This window comes from Cinclus cinclus, chromosome 1, assembly GCF_963662255.1.
Source record: "Cinclus cinclus chromosome 1, bCinCin1.1, whole genome shotgun sequence".
Classification (NCBI taxonomy): domain Eukaryota; kingdom Metazoa; phylum Chordata; class Aves; order Passeriformes; family Cinclidae; genus Cinclus; species Cinclus cinclus.
Window position 1 is genome coordinate 120383598 of NC_085046.1, and position 20666 is coordinate 120404263.

The following is a 20666-nucleotide window of genomic DNA, read 5'->3' on the forward strand; positions in this document are numbered from 1 at the left end:
TGAGTAAAATGCAAGACTCCAGCATCCAGACTATTATGAGTGATTCACACGTAATTCTCCTCCAAGGTTTGTCTCCACAGCACAAAGTGGTGTCACCACAACAAGAGCCTGGCAATAGTTCTAAATGAGACTGCTCATTTATTGGGAAAAGCACACAGCGCTGCCAGCTTTTCTCCTGGGTAACTACATACACCTGAGATAAATCATGTGGAGCCAGCTCAATAATCCCAAACACAGCACACCACGGCACTGTGCTGGCAGGGCACGAAACCTCAGTGTGTAGAACACAAAGGGCATCCCAGTCATCAAAATACAGAAATAAATTCTAGAAGTATATTTTTTCACAATGCCATGGATTTACTTACACATGTACGCTACCATGTGCCATATTCACATGACATACAAGTGTATATTCATTTTACAGATTGCTTCAGTCAGGAACAAGCAGCACAGTATAAGTATGTATGGATGGGTACCATTCACTGGAGTGTGTATACAGAAATTTATGTGAAGGTCTGAAACCACTTGACAACTTACGCTGAAATTTGGCCCTTGTTTTTTGTATTTTAAATTACTGAAGATATTACTGCAAATATTTTGATGGGCATTCATAGCTACACATAAAGGAAGATACAAGATGAATGTTTACAATGTTACAACTGAATGAGGAATGGCATAGCCAGAAGTCTTAACTTTATATGCTATTTTATACAGGAAAAAGTAAACTACACTGCATAAAACTACATAGGAAATTACATTTGAGGGTGCTTCTATCATAATGCTAGTTCACAAGCAGAAAATTTCCCATTTCTCTCATATCTATATAAAGATGTCTCTTCAATCTCCCTTTACTATAATACCCCTCCCTACTTACAACTGCTCTGCTGGAAACTGCAACAATATTTTAGGATTTATCTTGCAATAAGCTGCTTTAAAAAACTGGATCAATATGCAATTTCACATAATGGCCATAGTTAAACTGCAGAAAATATTCTGTAAATGCAATGTTCCTAACTTCAAGAACAGCATAGTCTGCCAGCCTTCAGCATGCATGTCTGAATTTGAACACCTATCCTTTTGCATGCACAAGGGCTGTGGTTTACTGAATCACAGCTGAGGAGTGTGAGAGACCTGTTGTACCACTACTTAATCATTAAGCTTGACTATAATATCCCAAACTACTGTTAGAAATGAGTTAACTATCCAGAGTCTGAGGGGAGCAAAAATAAAGGTTGCTCTTTTCACACACTGCTGCTTAGATGTTCACAGTTTGAAACACAACTTCTGTCAGGACATACATTTTCTTTCTTGAACATTTAATATCTAAAAAAAATTATAATATAAATTACCAAAAGAAAGAAGTCATCTGTGACACTAGAGTTCAAGATTCCAAACTGAAAACTACGCTGAGTCAAAGCATCAGCAGGAGTCTTAGACTGCTAGACAGAAATAAACTAGGTAATAAAATGCCATTATGTTCAGCAATGCACAAATCTTCTGGATTGACAAGCCTGGACTATTTTGTTAGAACAAAGGATGGTATTCCTTTAAATCTGCCCCTTAAAGGCAGAGCACCAGACTCAGCCCTGAGTTTACAGAATAGTTTCCAAGATTTTACATAGGCTGCTTTGGATTTACAGGAACAAGAAAACCAGAATGGGCTCAGAAATCAGATGTTAAAATAGTAGTTTTGATTTGGACAAGAGTCTCATGAAACAGTTTACTTCCTTTAGCATCCCAGTGAAAAGCTGTCTTTTCCATATGGGTCTTTTATCTTCCACTTTATGTTGTTCATCTACAGTTAGTCATGTCAACTATCAAAGAAAAAAATGAAACAAACCTGTTTGAACTCCAAGTCTGTTTCATGTTTATTTATTGGTGAAGAAATACTTCTGGCACAAAAATAAATTTAATATACTTGCTCATTTCAACCATTTTCTCAAAGTCAACTTTAGGAGATTTCACCATATAGTATTCTAGTACTTAAAAGTATGAATCCTTGTATTATGTATTATCCATAGAGATTTTCTAACAAATATTAGATCAGTTTCTTCAGAAACAGAGCAGTATGAGAGAGATTCCAAATACCACTTTTCATTCTTATGACCTGTTTTAAAATTCCCTCTTTTTCTGTTTGTGTGCAAGAGTAGAACAAGGAAACAGTAAAAAAAAAAAAAAAAAAAAAGGGGGGGGTTAGGAAACTCCATCGTCTAAATATATATTTTTTTAAAAGTTGACAAATAGAGAAAAAACCAAGTCCAAGTTGGAAAAAAATTATCCCAGATGAAATAATAAGACATAGAATAAAAAAAAATAAAATTAAAAATCAGAAAAAAAGCATTGAATCAAACTGTTTCCTGCAATGCTGGAGTTCCTTGATGTAGTGCGATTACTAAATATAGTATTTTACTAATCTCAGCAGGGCGCTGGCGAACTGCGTGCCCGTCAGATGTTTTGAACAGCCACCCCCTGTGGAACAAATCTAAGGAGCGCATGAAAAACACCCACATTTTAAAAAGCCCCCTTGCTAGATCATTAAGGAAAGATAAAGGCCTGTACATTGGGATGTGATATATAACACAATCATTGTGCCAAGAAAACATATGTTTGATTAGCGCGCCTCAGGTTCATTAATCGCCGTGTCTGCTTCACAGCAGTGGGTGCAGTTTCCACCACAGCTACTGCACCAAAGGGTAAAGACACTTGGTAGCTTGCAGACTGACAGTTCAGCAGTAAATCTCCAGCTATTCCAACATGCCTCTCTCACACAGTTTGAATAGCAGCTGTATCACAGCCTTAAATCTTCATTAAAATACAGCCCTAGCGGTTAGACTACAAAATAAACCCTTCCTGCACCATAAATAGGCAACAACAAGCAGAATTAAGGTATTGTCACAGGTTACATTGTCACATTAGTACTGTGACAGTATTAATGTGGCAGTATTTCAGGCTCCTGGCTACAGTAAGGCATACACGTGACATCTACAAAAAACCAGCAAAGTACAAATAGTACTAAAAAAATTATTTTTCACAGTTTCCAAAGAGAATATATAAAATCTCTGCTAAATGCAAAGTCTTAAGACAAAGAAGCTTGTACAGATTTTTTTTCCCCCTTCTATTTAGATATCCTCTGAATTCAGAGCTCCTGCTTCAGTGACTCATGAGAACTGGAAGGTCTGGCCATATATTATGCTCAGTCAAGCATGGGAGACCCAGCTCTGTCCGACCTCTGGACGTGATGTTTGGTTTCACAAAAGAGAAGATCAGCTGCCACCATAGCATACAGAATAATCAGAGCAGTTAGGTGCTTATCAGAATAACCAGTGCAGTAAGGTGCTTATTGCTCACCTTCCAACTCTTAAATCTTAACTCAGGTACGTATTTATACAGGCAGTGTCCCTGTGCAGCACATGCAAAGTGACCAACTATGTTTCCAATGTCTGGCGCTGAGAGGTGCAAAGAGACCTGCTTGTCTGATAGGAAGGCTGAAATCAGGAGATGCGAATTTCTATTAAAAGAAAAAAAAAATCACACTTACATTGAAAACTACCTGGCTACCCTGTTCACTTCCTCTATTCTATAAATAATTTTTTTTTGTCAATACAGGAGACAGTAGCTTAACTAGAGTAAGTTTAAACACTTAATATAATGTCCTCACCCAAAATGAATAATAAAAATGTGATTAAAATTTATTACTAATTATTCAGAAATTAACACAATGCAAAGCCCTACAAAATAATGTAAACTATAGCTGACATGGTTTTTGTAGAAACAATTTGTCTGCCATACACCTATATAACAGGTAAATATTGTGTTTCCAGAGAGAGGAGCTTTAATCAATTTTATAATTCCCAGTCAAAGGAAATATGAAAAAACTGGCAACCCTGAGATCTCCTGTTTTCATCACATGGCCTAAAAAGCAGGAGGGAGGTGAGAGGGTGTATTTTGCTAATAACATACCCAGAAGATGAGCATGGTATGGAGCATCACTGAAGGAGCCTGTGTCTTGGGTATCAACCTGAACAACTGACAATATGAGAGAGGAACTTGGTTCGTTTGGAAAGACAAAATTGCTTGGATTTAAAATAACTTTCTAGCAACAGCATGAAAGGAAATATGTTCTCAGGAACACTCTTTTTCAGGATGAAGGGTGTCACTGAAGAGTGAAGCAAACATTAATGGTTCTCTGTTTACAAACCACGTGTGAAAGCCCCAAACGCTGCGTTAATGAAGGGAGAACAGGATCACTGTGAAACTGTGAATAGAAAATCAGCTGCCTGAATTGGCTAAGAAATCTGATGCTGGTACAGACACTGATGTTGCGCACTAACCTAGAAATAGGGCAGTATGCATAAAGAACCATCCTTCTTTAAAACAAGAAAGAACCATTTCGTTTCCAAAAATTACCCTGCTCCGCTGTGCTTTCAGTTTTGAATGAGACTGAAGGAGAAGATAGCCAGACAAACCTTCTCTGAAAGCCTCAGCTTCAGTCACAGTCTAGCTTGTCTCCTTTCTCCTTCTTCATCTTTTCTTGTTGCTTCTCTTTTTAAGGGCTTTTTCTTGAGAGCTCAATTGCCTTACTATAATTAAAACTAAACCCCAGTCTGCTATGAATTCACCACTGCACCTTCACATTTTTGCCAACTGAAACTTCCAGTCTTTCAAAGTTTGGGCACTATTCCAAGCCAAGGTCTGTAGCTAAGTTATCAAGTCACATTAGGATTTACTGAGAAAGATTTTGGCAGAGAATGCAGTCCAGTGTGTTTAGTGCTGGCTGCAGTATTTTGAGAGATCCTGATAGCTTTTAAACTTTCTCATACATAAATCCCCTAAATTCTAAAATTGGCTATCAAAATATAACTCACATTTTTTCCACAGACCAAGTTACATTCAGGGATATGTGGGAGGATTTCAAACTATTATTTGCAAGACGCAAAGCACACAAGCTAAAATGTTACCAAGGTGACATCCACACCACACCTGAGGACCCACATACTATCAGTAGCCAGCTGTTCTCTGTTCAACTTCTTTCCTTTCAGAAATTGAAACAAAAAGGAGGCACCTGGCTGTTTCTGGAGACAAGAGAAAAACTTCAGCAGTGCTTGAATAAAGGGTTGAAACAGGGAGTGAGGCGACAATGGTCAGAATAGAAGAAAGCTAGTTTAGATTCAATTCTGGCCAGGAGCCAGCTAGTTGGATAGCTTGTGCTAGATTTGCATTTGTTTTCCTAATTCTACCTACTCATGAGTCAATTTGGAAACACTCTTGCTGCAGCAAATAGTACCTCCTGCAGTATGCTCTGTGAACAAATAGGCTACGTTTCCATATTGCATACTTTTCCCTATGGAAACTCATATGAGAATGATTTTTATGTTTATTTTTTTGCAGAATGCTACCACCATTTTGACTTCCTTTCAGGTCAAAAATAGGATAATATGAACTAGATGGTCTGTAGTCCACAGAATCATTTCTGAAATAAATGGAAACTATAAAACCACTTCTTGTAGATCTACCTTGGGTCACTGCCATCAGCTGTGGTACTGCCTACCTTCCCTCAGAAGTTGGGTGATTAAGAAAACCTATAAACCAGAATGCAATGAAGTCCAGGTGCTTTGATTTTTACATGAGGCTCTCTCTGAAGACCAATTCTTGCTATCATCTTGTTCTGTTTTATCTCTCTCTCTGTTTCACATTCCCAACATATTTTCTTTCCTTTGGTTAGTCATGTATAAATCAAGGTTTGGAGACCTGGAAGTCCTTTCCTACATAACACAGCCATTTGATGTCAAGTTGAGTTTCAGTAGCAGGAGACCAGCAAGTTTCTGAGAGCCAAGTAAAAACTCACAATTATCAGCTAGCCTGGAGTTGTGCAAATCAGAGATACCCCTAAAATTGTCAAAATCCTGCCTGACTTGCTGTCATTCTTTGAGAAAATTTTTTCCCATTAAGTACAAAAAAACCAGTAGTTGTCTTGAATAAATGGGTATATTTTGTAGGAAATAACCTGATAAAAAGGTGTAAATCTTCTTCCAAGCACAGTGATTGTAAGTTCACTTGGATAAAAGGACCTTTCCTATTTCCCGATTTCTGCCCAGTGGTACACAGTGGCAAAGATATCACTGAAGCATAAAAAGCTGTACCAGTTTTGACTAGGATGGAGCTACTTTGCTTCATAGTAGCTTGTTTAGTGCTTTGTTTTGGCTTTGTGACCAAAAGTGTGGGTAACACCAATACTTATTGCTGAGCAGTGCTCACACAGCATCAAGGGCTTTTCTGCTTCTCACACCACCCCACCAGCAAGAAGGCTGGGGATGGGCAAGAAGCCAGGAGGGGACACACCCAGGACAGCTGACCCCAACTGAGCAAAGGGATACCCCACACCATATGGCATCAGGCTCAGCATACAAAGCTGGGGGAACAAGGAGGGTGGGGGGGTGTTTGGAGTGGTGGTGTTGGTCTTCACAAGTCACTGTTACATGTGATGGAGCCCTGCTTTCCTGGGGATGGCTGAACACCTGTCTGCCCAGGGGAAGTGATGAATGAATGATTTGTTTTGTTTTACTTGCATGTGTGGCTTCTGCTTTCCTTATTAAACAGTCTATATCTCAGCCCTCGAGTTTTTGCACTTTTAGCCTGCTGGTTGTTCTCCCACATCCCACTGAAGGGGAGTAAGAATAGCTGTAAGGAGCTGAGCTGCCCACCAGGGTATACCTGTAACAATCCCTTCTGGCATCCAGTGTGGGGCATTAAGGGTTAGAGATAACAATTGGCTTGATCAGAGTATGCTATACCAAATTTATATCTGCTCAGCTATTAATTGTCAGGCTCCTGTGCATGCCATGGGGGCTTGCTTGCCTGGATGTAGATTAGTAACTAGTGTTCGCTAGTGACTGCTTTTTGCTTCTGCTGTTTCCTGTGCTCCTTATCATCCTATTCTGCTCTGCCTGGGAATACACTGATAACAGGAATGCGCTGGCAGACAGCCAGGGCATTGCTGCCATTCCTGCACTGGACAGCCTGGAGCTCAACTTCACAGGACTGGGACTGGGGCTAAAATCATGATGGTACAATCAAAAACATGCATGGCCATGGAGAAGTCTGTTCTAGAACAGGTACCCCCCAAAGGGAGAGTGGCCTATGGATATTGTCACTCTGGAGCAGCTACATCCCTGAAGGATGGTGGTCTGTAGACAAGTCCACACTGCCCTGTGTGGACTGTGGGCCTGTGTGGAATCTCAGACTGGAGGAGAGTCCAAAGGGATGAAGATTGTAATGGAAATACTTTCAAACTCTTGTAACCCAGGATGTGAGTTGCATGCTATGGAAATTAGCACAGCAGGAACCATCTGAACCAATGGAGGACAACCCTCACAAGATGTGAAAGTGCAGCAGCGACCCAGCCTGAGCTGTCTTAGGTGCCCAGTAACTCCATGCATCACCTCTCCTGTCCTGAGTGAATTGATTGAATATAGGTTGAATAACAAATTGAATACACATGGACTAAATGGACTCAATGGACATTCTGTGGACTTTTAAAGGGGTGATCCACAGACTAAGGTAAGTATTTCCATGTATACATCCCAGAATGGCAAAGAGGAGGTGGTTAATGAAGGAGAATTTATCAGATAATCTGGGACCTGAGCACACTGTCAAGAGTATGGAATAAAAGGTGGAGATTACACTGTTTTTGTCTAGGATGGAGCTAATTTGCTTCATAAAAGCATGTATAGTGTTAAGTTTTGAATTTGCAACCAAAACACTGTTGGATAACATAGTGGTGTTTTAGCTGTTGCTGAGCAAGGTTTGCACAGCATCAAGGCCTTTTCTGCTCCTCACCCCATCCCATCAGTGAGCAGTCTGGGGGTCCACAACGAGTTGGGAGGGGATATGGCCAGGACAGTTGACCCCAACAGACCAAAGGGATATCCTACTCCTATGACATCCTGCTCAATGATAAAAACTGGGGAGAGGAGGAGGGGGGACATTCAGCATTATGGCACTTCTGTTCCCAATGTGATGGAGCCCTGCTTTCAGGAGGTGGCTGAACATCTGCCTGCCTGCAGGAAGTGGTGAATGAATTCCTTGTTTTGCTTTGCTTGCACACACAGCGTTTGTCTTCATCTCAGCTCCTGAGTTTTATCACTCATGCCCTTCTGATTCTTTCCCTTATCCCACCAGGGGGGAGAGAGTCAGCAGCTGTGTGGGGCTTAAGCTGCCCACCAGAGTTAACCAACAACAAAAGCCTAAAGTAATCGGAACATCAGGCAATAGTTTGGTAATTGGTGAAAGTGCAAACTTCCCATTAGAAAAAAACCCCCGCAGCTTTCAGAAGACACAGAAAGTGAGATAATGAGGGCTTTGTCAACCATTTCTAAAGGTGTTTATACTCCCGAGGGTAAGAGACAAACATTGCTGTTGAGATTATTGTACTGGCCATTGAGCATGGCACAGTACAAGCACACAGGAGGTAATACCCTTCTGCCAAAAGCCAGGCTTCAATACTTCTGGTGAAGAAAGAGCACAACATCGTTTTACAAAAAACTGATCTGACCAATGAGCAGGAAGAGTGATAGTACACCTGACTAAGATCTCAGGTACCAGGACAGGAAAAAAAAGCTCAATTCCACTGCTTGTTTTAAAGAAGCAGGTATTGATAATATATGGCAGCACAGTCACTCTTGAGCTACTTGATGGGGGTTAAAGAGTAAGAAATCAGTATACTTTTAATATAAATTCAATAATTCCCACTATTTTTGAATGTTAACACTAGGGTAAATCAGCTGATCACAGTTCCCTCTGAGCCTGAGTGTACACTGCTATTTTAGAATAATTCCACTAATATTTGCAGTCTGGTCAATCCTGCTGGGAAAGAAGTCTCCAATGGTTCTGGGGGAGTGAGGAGGGAAGGGGCTAGATGTACAGTTACATACATAGAATTATAGGAGGTCTTGAACTCCAAATGTGGGCAAATAAATATCATCTTTACCAGTCTTATTTCAAAAGTATTCTTCTCTAACACAATCCTGCAAACATCTTCACTTTTTAATATCCTAATTTTTCCTGATTTTTGGAGATAGTATCTTCAAAGAACCATTTATCTAAAAACATTTTGCTTTCATTTATCTGAAAACATAGCTTTCACATCTGTTTTACATTAATGATGCCAAGAAGCCTTATGTTGTAATTTCAAAAGCTTCCTTTAATTATTATTTGGGTTTTCTACTTTGAACAAGTGATGAGACTTGTATTCTTAAGCACTAGCCCATTTTCTGGGATTCCAGTCCCAAGCTGACAGTGGCCACAAACTGTGTCCACAGCCACATTCAAGGACAGAACGGTATCACCTGGATTTACAATCTTGTTTTTAACACTTGCTGCACTTTCTCTCTTTGGCTTTATCTGGAGATTTGCTAAAACATAGCTTTTGATTCATTCATTTGCAGGGAGCTTTGAAAACACTCTCTGGCAGCTAACACTATAACTACAACTAACTTCATTATAATAGACTCAGTGCATGGAACCCTCCCCTCTAAAAAACCAATAAATAGCCCAAGTTTGCAAAACAGTATGTAGGGTGCCCTGACTAGCAAGTGAAGTGGAGGTTAGATACCTAATCTGCACAGGTGTTTATGAAAATCCCAAGCAGTTCCTACCTTTTTAGATGACTTTACAGCTTTAAATGACTTTTTATTAGCATCCATAGGGCCTGTGTCAATTCTGAAAATGGTATTTAATCTGACCTGCTCAGAAAAATCATCAATTATGTACAGATCAGACCAAAACTACAGCTCTTTCCTTGAAATCCACTGAGGGTTGAACTTCCCTGAAATTCTCCTCACATGCATACCTCAGTAGCAAGATCCAAGCACTCCTACACTGATATCCAAATCCAACCTCCACAAAGTGTCTTGTTTTGTTTAAGACCACTGTAGGGAAAAGATTGAGCTCAGTGTCAACCCGAATACAAGTGTAAAAGTTTAATTTCAGTCTACTCCTGCCAACAATTCAAACCCTGGACTGGAATGCGTGAGCCACAAAGTAAACCTGACTCTAGAGCATCCAGCAGGACCTCTCCTGTGCGTGCAACCATTCAGAAATGTGTGCCATTGGGGAAAGGAGAAACATTTAGAAATGCCACATAAGAAAATATTTAAGTATATCCATGTATAAAATGGAACGGTTAATGAGTAAACAAGTGTGGAAAGGAAAAGAAAATTGTGTAACCATTCCAATCGAAGGAGAACATCACATAGAAACTATATCCTGTGGGAGGTTTTGTTATGGAGCCACTACAGAGGAAAAGTTAAGACCTCTAAGCCCTGCCAATGTAGCAAGCCAAATAAGCCTACAGCCACATATTGGGACTTATTGTGGGCACTCAATCCTGGTGTTTAACATTTTTTATGATCTTTGCTTCGTGGAAATTCACAGTGGAATTTCCTACTGGACTACCTGCAACTTGTGTTTTGTTTCAGTAAAAACTGGAGGCTCAAGTTATACATGTCTAAACAGCTTCTCTAAATTTTTCCATTTAAACAAATTCTTTGAGTAATTTACTGCACTTAAATGGTCAGCAGAAACAACTGCAACTTTCCTAGTCTGGTTACAAAACAATGGCCAAAATACCACATAGTCACTTAAAAATAACAATTTTACCAATGCTGAATTTTCCCTTCAGCCATTTCCAGGCAAAGTCTGCAAAACAATTAACTGAGTAGATAGTATTCATAAATACGAAGCAAGCACTAAAATGCTTTATTCAGAGTTTGTAAAGGCTTGCTTGAAGAATTTGTGTTTAATTATCACAGGTAATTTGAAGCCTGGCCTTTGAAAGTATCCAAGCTAAACACCTGTTCTTCAGTGATACCGAGCTGCTATAAATTACAAATGTCTTTAGAATAATAAATCATAAAGAATAAAAATGCAGTTTTTTAGTACTTAACTATACATTGGTCCAATAACTTAATATTAAGGGCTTACAATAGAACATGGCTAAAATCATATACAAACAGTTTAGAAGAATTGAAGTTAAATAAATGTGTTTTAAAGACATGTCCCCTGCAGCTAAAGAAGTTCAAGAAAACCATTCAAATAAGCAAATAACATTGTTTACATTTACAAATGAAACATCATGTGAGTATTTATTGATTTTTTTAAAAAATTCAAAAAATACATTGCAACAGAACAGAATGTATACGTTCTTCAATGAAAGACAAAACTATGGTTATCATCTGGACCAGAATACAAATACATGCTAACAATTTAAAAATCATTTTGGGTCATTCAGGAAACATGAAACAAGCTAGCTGTTTGGAAATGCAGTAGTCTTCTCCTTTAGTAAATATGCCTGAGAAAGTTAACCTGTAAAGAAATCGGCTTTTAAACTCTAAAACACAAAGAGCTTTCTAGGCTGAAATGGTGAAGAGACCTGTGATATGCACCTGACAGGCCACTGAGCCATTTCCCACAGAGATTCTGTTCACTGCTTCACCTCAGCCACCCAGCAGTGGCAGTTTCACATCAATACCAGGCTTATTCAAGTGAGGTGTTAAAAAGCATGCTAAGATGATGTAAAACCATCAGTTACATACACAATGGATAGATGTTAATCAAGATTCTGTACCAAATTCCTTGCTTTGTATTAGGGCCAAGTAAAAAGTAGTAGTCTAGTTCATGGATGAAAAGGATTGTATGTTTTGGCTCAAGCTAAGACCCTTTAGAAACAGTTTCTGCAAAAGCATCTAGAATCAAAGCATGAAAAAAAAGAAAAAACAGGACAAACACAACTAATAATTTTACAGTAACCACATACTGTAGGCAAGTAGGACCCAAAACAGTAACATAAACTGTGCATCAATTATAAGAAAATAAACCATTACTAGAAGACACAGGCAATCGGACCAGATGTGAAAGTGAGCAGTGAAAACTTCATGGATTGAATTTCTTTTCATCAAAATTCATCTGTTTCTACTGCAGGCAGGTAACAAATGGAATTCAGGAAAACTGAATTCCTATTAGCAGCTTGACTCTACTACAGTGAAGCTGAGGCTATTACTGTTTCTTTCATTAAGAGACATTCAAATGAATGAAGCAAAAATGACATTTCAAAAATGAAGACCAAAAGAAAGCTGAATGTACATTTTAGATAAAAACAGCGTTAGGTAAATTTCACAACTGGTGATATCTGATGTAAGCAAAAGTAATTTTATCTATGCTTCTTATACCAACAGAACATCTGACACTATATCTTGAATTCTAGCAGTCCTTTTTAAGTCACTTCCAACAACTGTGTACTTTGTGAATTACATGGGCTTTGACGAAAAAATTAATCATCAGGCATGCAAAAGAAATCTCCCATTTTTAGAATTTAGTTACATTATCAAATTACATATGCTAAAGCATACGAAACCAACTCTTCAAATGAAGCAAAGTCACAATTCTGGAAAGGGAAAAAGCTACAGACAAAACAAAAACTCGAAACAAATACCTATGACAGGAAAAAGTATATTTCTACATATATCTCTGATGTTCAACACTGTAAAATGAGCCACTATCCATACACACGCATAATTTTGCACGCAATGGGACAGGGAAGAGGCTTCCTTTTCCTAACTTCCACACCACAGAAATGACTGGATCTGGATGTACTACAGAGGTTGCCACTGTCTATGAAATATAAGGTATTTGGCATCGCTGGATACAGTTTTCAAGGACTCATCACTGACCCAGCATGGTTCATTTTACATTCTCTAGTATTGCCTGTGATAGCAAATACATTCTGCATTGCTCTGACATCAGTTTGGCTTCTAAGCTGCACCTTCTGAACCAAACACCATTCTCAGGTGTTCTGGTTCCAGCCAGGCAAAGGGTAACTTTTGCAGTAGCCGGGAGGAGGCATGACTGGGTCCTGGAGGTTATTCTGTAACACCTCACATCACTGCTGTGGGAAGGGAGTCTCTTCTGTTCAACTGGTATGGCAGAGGGAGTGGTTGGGTATTGTCTATTGAGGGGGGGAGGTCTGTGTGAGTCTCATACTCCCTGTCACTAGTATTGGTCAAATTCTTATCTCACAGACGTTTCCAATAAATTGTTCTTATCTCAACCTGTGATCTTTGCCTTTTGTGCCTCAAATTTTCCTCTCCATCCTGTTTAAGGGGTGGGAGTGAGTGAGCAGCATGTGGTTTGGAGAGTCTTAGTGGGAGCACTAAACTGGGGAGTACCATTCCTAAACCAGGACAGATTTATCTGGCACCCAGTGTGTGGCAGGAAGGGTTGAAGTAACAACAGATCTGTCCAGAGCAGCTTGGAAACGAATTTAATCTAAGCATTTGTTGCATTAACTCCAGAGCCACTGATCATGGTGTTGCTTAGTCCGTTCACATGGTTGTGGTACCTTACCCTGTGTTCCCATATTCCCCTATGTAATCCTATATATTCCTTGTGATGTTCTTTTTCAGAGCAGGGAGAGGGGCTGGCGTTGCTTTATTTCTGTATTATGGGATATCAGTCTATGACTGATCAAGGGCAATGAGGGTAATTTCAAAAGTGTATTCAGTACTGCTCTGCTACCTTTATTTTGGACACTGTCTTTGGGAGTCTATTAATAATCACAGTCAGTCTGCAGGGAGAACAGGGGAGAATGATTTTCCCATCTTTTGCCTCCTTCTCCTGTTACAATAGCTTTTGAGAATTTTGAATTTCCCTTGGATGTTAAGGAAAGCATGTTCTTGTTGCTAAGTTTCACTGGTCTCCTCAGTTCATACCATGTTCAGAGCCAAGAAAGAGATTTCTAGGAAGTTCATTCAGAGATCTGAGTGGCATGAAATGTGGCAAAAAATGAACCTGCTTTTTTTTTTTTTTTTTTTTTTTAATTTTCTGCTCCAATGGTTTGGAAGTTCATCCCTGAAAAACTATAGGACCATGTTAAAGTGACAGAATATTTGCAAGGAGCAAGCTGTGGCATCTTGAAAAAGGGGCAACATATCATAGTCGTGTGCTGGGCCCTGGCTACTCTTTCCTGGACACAGTTCAATACTAGACAGCACCTTCAGGGGAAAGAGGAGAAAAACAGACCTACAGGCACTGCAGCCTGACTTGCAGTTGAACCAGAGGAACTACCTGTGCCAGTAGTAGTTGCCCCCATATAGAAGAAGAAATCCAAGACCAAATCAGCTCACTTGGTGAGGGAGAAGGAGGAATTAGAGTCCTCACAACAGGAGGAAGTGACAGAGACAACCACCTGATCCCTATTCCCAGGTCTATTGGGTGTGCATGGCCTGGGTTTTTGGGAGGGGGAGAGGGGGGAGGGACTACAAGGGTAGCTTTTGTGATAAATTTGCCAGAAGCTTTGTCCATGTCCAGTAGAGCCAATCCCCGGCAACTCCAATGATGGATGTGCCACTGACTAAGGCTGGGCCAGTTAGAAATGGTGGTAATGCCTCTGAGACAACATATTTAAGAAGAAAGATAAATAACAATCTGTTGTGGAGCTGAAATTATGGCTGGAAAAAGCTGGAGCAAGAACACGTCAGAAAAGCTCTGCAGACACCAAGGTCACTGCAGAAGGAGAGACAGAAGGTGCTCCAGGCACCGGAGCTGGGATTCCTCTGCAGCCCGTGGTGATGGCCATGGTGAAGCAGCTCTGCCCCTGCAGCCCATGGAGATCCATGGGGATGTAAGAGATCTGCCTGCAGCCTGTGGAGGAGCCCCACACTGGAGCAGGAGAGGAGGCTGTTGACCCCATAGGGACCTGTGGAGAGAGAAGCCCTGCCCCTATGCTGGAGCAGCCTGTCGTTGAAGGATTGCACTACATGGAACAGTGACCCACACTGCAGCAGTCTGGGGATGTACTGTTGCCTGTGAGATGGATTCACATTGCAGCAGTTTGGGGAGGACTGCAGCTCATGATATAGACTCATGCTGGAGAAGTTAATGAAGAATGGTCTCCTATGGGAGGGACCTCACAGTGCAGCAGGGGAACAACTCCTCTCCCTGGGCAGTGGGAGAAACCACAGGTGATGAACTGACCAAAGCCCCGTTCCCTGTCTCCCTGCATTGTTGGTAGGCAAGAGGGAGGGGTGAGGGTGTAAAAGATGAGGTAATATTTTGCTGAAGCCAAAAGGCTGTTAAGCGAAAGAGTGAAACTTGTTGGTTCTGTGTGTTGTTGTTTGTGGTTTGGATTTGTTCTGACTGGTTTGTTGGGTGCTGCTGTGAGCTGGGAGAGGGGTGGAGTTGAAGACCTGAACAAAAGGAAGCAGGATGAGAGAGGCAGGGGCACAGAAGTAGGCGGTCAGAAGAGAATGTAAGCCCCCGAGTACCCAGCCAATGGGAAAGGGGTCGGGGCCACCCCCGAGATTGGAAAAAGGGTGTATTTTGTAGCCATTTTGTTGGAGGGTGTGTTTGGCTTTCTGGGAAAAAAGGCACACACCTGGCTCAGTTAAATCATTACTAATAAACAGTTTCCTTCTGCTTTGACAAAACTTTGTCTCCATTTAATTTTATCTAAAAGTTACTTCCTTTCATTTCTAACCAGGGGAAAGTGTTTTCAAGGTTCTTATTTTATTTCTCATGATCCTGCTCCGATTTTGCTAGTAATAAATCCAATGCATCTCTCTAAGCTGATATGCGTTCAGGAGTACCTGTTTTACCCATGATGGAATCTGATGAATGATCTCTCTCAGTCCTTAACTCAACCCATGAGCCCTTCATTATATGTTCTCTCCCCCATCCAGCTGCAGAGGACCATGAGAGAGCAGCATTGGTGGGTGCCTGGCATCTGACCACTACACCAGATGAGCAAAAATACATCAGCCACCAGCCAGGAGAGCCCCTGGTGATCTGGCTGCTCCTATGCTGAGACATCGTGTCCCACATTATGAAACTGGATGGTAATGAGGCCAAGCAACCGGAATCCCTGTCACAGGATGCAGGTATTGACAAGGGAATTGGGAAGAGGACAGAAACTCTTAGCCTCTAGATGTGACTCCTATCAAGAAGAGGGAAGGGTATTCTCTCAAGGATGATCTATGAGTGGATCCAAGCAGGTGGAATGCCATGGACAAAGGCATGCAGTACCTGAGAGCATTAGCTGTGCTAGAGGTAATTTATAAGGATTCAGATAAAGAGCAGTCCTCTGCAGCTCCAAATGAGGTCCAGTGTACACAGCCCATGTGGTGAAAGTTCGCACAGAGCACACCATCGTCATATGCCATTGATATTAATGACAGTGAAAGGAAGAGAACAAACAGTGCTTCAGGTGACTACCTGACTCTGGCAATACAAAGTTCGTGTGTTTTCCTCCCTATCAGCCTGGACCTCAGCTGTGGAAAGACTGTCCAAGATGGCAGACAGATTTCAAAGACTTGAACAAGCTAGAGAGGAAAGGTCCTATGGCCCACCAGTATGGACCAGAGTCCTTGCTATTAGGAGCAAGTGCCCCCCTGCTCAAGATAGAGGGTCCACACCACAAGGTAACCTCTGGTTTTACTTGCATGACCATGGAGAGAACATGAGGAAGTGGAATGGAAAACCTACCTGCGCCCTAGAAGCATGGGTACATGAGTTGAGGAGGAAGAAGCACTCCAGGAAATCCTTCAAGGATAAATGCCACTCCAGTTTCCAGTGGACAAGTCCACAGACAGAACAGGAGGGCTGATGTTGCTTCCAATCTTCCTGAAGTACCTTCAGCTTGTATTTATTTGTGAGCAACAAGTACTATGACCAGAGGGTGAGTCCTGACTCCAGCAAGGTGAAGCAAAGGACAATCAGATGTTTTGGACTCTGTGGATCAGATGATTTGGCACACCAGACTGCAGGAGTTTAAGGCTTTAGTTGACACCAGTTCACAACGTTCACACCAAGATACATATGGGCAGAATCCATCTCTGTTTCTGGGGTGACAGGGGATCCCAACAGCTGAATGTACTGGAAGATATACTGAACCTGACTGGGTGTTGTGAGAGACTGGAGGACCTTGCTTGCTCAAAATGTTTTGGGCATGTGTGTGGGCAAAGAGGCAGGTTGGGCCTTGCCCTGGTAAGGCAATCCCTGTTCCACGCCCCATCCTCTATGGCCTGTATCCCAGCCCCACAGTCACTGGTACCCTAGAGGCAGGGCTCCTCATGCCATCTCTGAAGCCCCTAACCCAGCTCCTGAGTGGCTGCCAGATCAGAAGTCTCACCTGGAGAAAGAGGCCAGGAAAGCCCAAAAAGTACTGAAGCCAGCACACCAGGCAAGCACACGTCTTGACCCTACCTTCCCTTGGATTTTATATCAGTTGGAAGACCACTGGAACCTAGCAGTGGTAGCTATATTCATTCTTTTCTGCATATTTTCTCTCTTTCTTCTCATGCTTCTAATGCCTTCTTCTTGAAGTATGAGTAACTTAGACTTGGATTGGTTGGAGTTTGCTAAGTTGAACAGGCTTAGAGTTTGCTAAGTTAAGGCTTTGCAAACTGTTTCACATTGACTGAATGTTGCTCTAAAATTTTGCCAACATTCTATGATTTTCTGAAGTTTCTCAGTAAAGTTTTTGTTGTTTTGATCTCTTGAGAAAACCTTGTTGGTATTTCACCCTTGTATCTAACTCAGGGTACATAAAAAACCTGCAATCCCTTTCAAAAAACTCATAAAGTGAGTCCTGGGGTCTTACAGGAATGAATGAAACCATCCATTGTGACTGGCTCAGAGGCCTTGTGCATCCTTGGCATAGACCTCAGGAGTGGGTATTTCAAGGACCCAAAAGGACATGCAGTATACCTGGAACTAACTGCCCAGGGGTGGAAGCACAGTCCCACCATTTGTCATGGAATGATCCAGACTGCACTGGAAGAGAGTGAGGCTTTATAACACTTGCTATATATTGATGGCATCATTGTGTGGAGCAATAAAGCAGAGGAAATTTTTGAGAAAGGGGAGAAGATAATCCAAATGATCCTGGAGTCTGGTTTTGCCATAAAGCAAAGTAGAGTCAAGGGACCTGCCAGGAAATCTAGGCTTTAGGAAAAAAATGATAACATGGATGCCATCAGATTCCAATGGATATGGTCAACGAAACAGCATCTATATCCCCATCAACCAGCAAGAAGGAAACAGGTTTTCCTAGGAGCTGTGGGCTTTTGGAAAATGCATATTCCAGAGCTCAGTCAGATTGAAAGCCCTCTAGATCATGTAATGCAGAAGATTAATTATTTTAAGCAGGGTCCTGAACAACAAGCTTCTGAACAAATTAAAGAAGAGATTGTTCATGAAGTAAGTCAGTCAGTCTGGGTCAATCAGGACAGGAAAAGATGTGAAAACTGTGCTCTACATTTCAGCTGGGGAGAATGGTCCTTCCTGGAGTCTTGCCAAAAGTACCAGGGGACACTGGAGGATGATTCCTGGGTTTCTTGAGTGTGGATACAAAGGATCCAAAGCCTGCTACACAACAACTGCATAAGGGATACTGGCATCTTATGAAGGGGTTTAAGCTGCTTTAGAAGTGATTGGCGCTGAAGCACAGCTTCTTCTAGCACCCTGACTGCCAGTGCTGGGCTCTATGTTCTGAGAGAAAGTCTCTTCCACATACTCTTCCATCATGCCACTAATGCTACACAGGGTGAGCATTACACTGCACTGATCATACAGTTAGACTGAATAGGAAACCCCAATAGCTCAGGGATCTTGGAAGTCATCACTGAGTCATCAGCCCAAAGGTGAAAATTTTGTATAACATCAGAAGAGGAGGAAGAAAAGGTGTCATGTGCTGAGGAGGCCCCACCATGTAAACAGTCACCAGAAATGAAAAGTATTACACTCTCTTCACTGACAGATCCTGCGATACTGTAGGGATACATCAAAAATGGAAAACTGCTATATGGAGTCCACTATGGCTAGTCACAGAAGCTGAGGGAAAAGATGATCAAGTCAGGTTGCAAGGCTGAAAGCCATCTAGCTGGCTTTTAACATTACTCAACAAGAGAAATGCCTAGCGCTCTGCCTCTGCAATGACTCACAGATGGTGAAAAATGCTGTACAGGGGTGGCTAGATCAATGGAGAAAGGCAGACTGGCAGCACAGAGGTAAACCATTAGGGCTGCTGAATTGTGGCAGGACATCACTGCTCAGGTAAAGAAGTTGACTGTAAAAGTATGTTGTGTAGATGCACACACACCCAAGAGTCAGGCCACTGAAGAACACCAGAATTGACAGGCAGATAAGGCTACCAAGGTTCAACTGTCTCAGGTAGATCTGTACTGACAACATAAGGATAAAATTTCTTGTTTAGTGGGTCCATGATGCCTCAGGTCATCAGGGAAGAGATGCAACACATAGATGGTCTTGTGATCAAGGGGTGTACTTAAAAATGGACACAATCTCCTAGGTTATTCCATAACTGTGAAACATGTGCTGATATCAAGCAGGCCAACAGGGTAAAGGCCCTCTAGTGGGGGGATCAGTACTCAAAATATAGGGGGGGTCTAGCAGATCAATTACACCATGCTCCCACAAACCCACCAACTCACTGTGGTAGAAGTAACCACTGTAAGCCCCTGTGGTGCATATGAAAAATGTGTTAGGGAGGACAGCTTGGATTAGTGCTGCCTCAAGGAAAGGCAAACATCCATAGAACTGTTTTTGCTCAAGGACCTGGGTGCATTTGCAGAGGGACAAGGGAAATGCCATGTGTACCTGCAGGGGCTTAGATTTTTGGGTGAGAACAGTCTTCACTGTTGAATTGTATAACATAGATTGCTGAATGACACTGCTGAATGACAATGTATGCCATAACTGTGATGGACAATGAGTATGGACTGATCCAGATGTACTGGTAGGGAACTCGTGATGCAGCTTGCAACCAGCTGACAGGACACCAGCCCTCCTGCCCTGGAAGACATCTAGGACAAATAGAACCCACAGTCATGGACTAAATGAACTCAACAGACATCTTGCAGGAACAGCCATTGAGTATGGTAATGATACTTCTGCTTCTATATACATTTATATAGTTGGAATGTATAGTATCTGGGCATGCTATAGATGGTATAGAATAAGGGGTGGATAATGTCCTGGGTCTTGCCAGGACAGGGTTAATTTTTGCAACTGCCAGGAGGGGCCATGGGTAGGACCTGGACATTATTCTATACCACCTCATGTCACTGCCTGGTTTGGGGGAGGGAGTCTCTTCCAGTCCTGTAAGAATGGCAGAGGGCATGGTCAGGTATTGGCTGTTCTCAGTGGGTTTCCCTAGGAATTGTTCATTTCTTCTACCCTGTCATTAGCCTTGTTGCTGTTACCATTCATTCCCTTATCTCACTGCTGTTTCTAGTAAATTGTTCTTCTCACAACCCATGATATTTACCTTTTATGCTTTCAATTCTTCTCTCCAGCCCACCACAAGGGGAGGCAGGAGAGAAGAGAGTGCGTGTCAGTGGGACACTAAATTGGGTAATGCCATTCCTAAACCAAAACATCAGGCTATATTTAAGAGGTGCAGGGTGGGAAGTAAAAAAACTAATCACCTGGCCTAGAAGACAAAGGCAAAAGTAAGGTAGTGCATCAGTAGTTTCTGGATCAGAGTCAAAGTGAGAAACCAAGAAGTTTAAACTTAATAAATTTAACTTCTTCTCAAAGAAGTGCAAGTTAAAAGAATAATTTAAGCCTGTAATTATTTAAGGAGAAGAGACATA

General features: G+C 41.6%; 1 protein-coding gene across 2 annotated transcripts in view; it reads right to left on the bottom strand.

Annotated features, from left to right (window-relative positions):
• STAU2 (staufen double-stranded RNA binding protein 2) overlaps nt 1-20666 on the bottom strand; it is a 149951-nt gene that overhangs the window by 62832 nt on the left and 66453 nt on the right. The window lies entirely within an intron of this gene.